Here is a 387-nt window from a genome sequence, read left to right on the forward strand (position 1 = left end):
TATGTGTGTGTGTGTGTGTGTGTATATATATATACATACATATGGCAGTTGCTAAACGAAATGCAACAACAGTTCTCTATTGTTCGAGGTGTATTGATAAATCTGGTTTGTGCTTGCTGTGAAAAAGAGGACGAAACGATCCAAGTAGGGCTAAAGAGTTTGACAAAAAAACACCGTCTCGCGGCTGTTGGAAGATGACCAGAGTTTCCTGATGAGGTATGATTTAGGGCTAGCTTTCTTGTAGAGGTGGAATAATTGCAGTGCTACTATATGTATAGGGACTTAAATTGTAAGTGGTGGAAAATGATGTATGTCCGTCATATTAGGATGTGTGTGGGTCTGTGAGTGTGTTTGTGTATTTTGTAGTTAAAATCGATGCCCGTTCCT

This window comes from Octopus bimaculoides, chromosome 7 (genome assembly GCF_001194135.2).
Source record: "Octopus bimaculoides isolate UCB-OBI-ISO-001 chromosome 7, ASM119413v2, whole genome shotgun sequence".
In the NCBI taxonomy this organism is placed as follows: domain Eukaryota; kingdom Metazoa; phylum Mollusca; class Cephalopoda; order Octopoda; family Octopodidae; genus Octopus; species Octopus bimaculoides.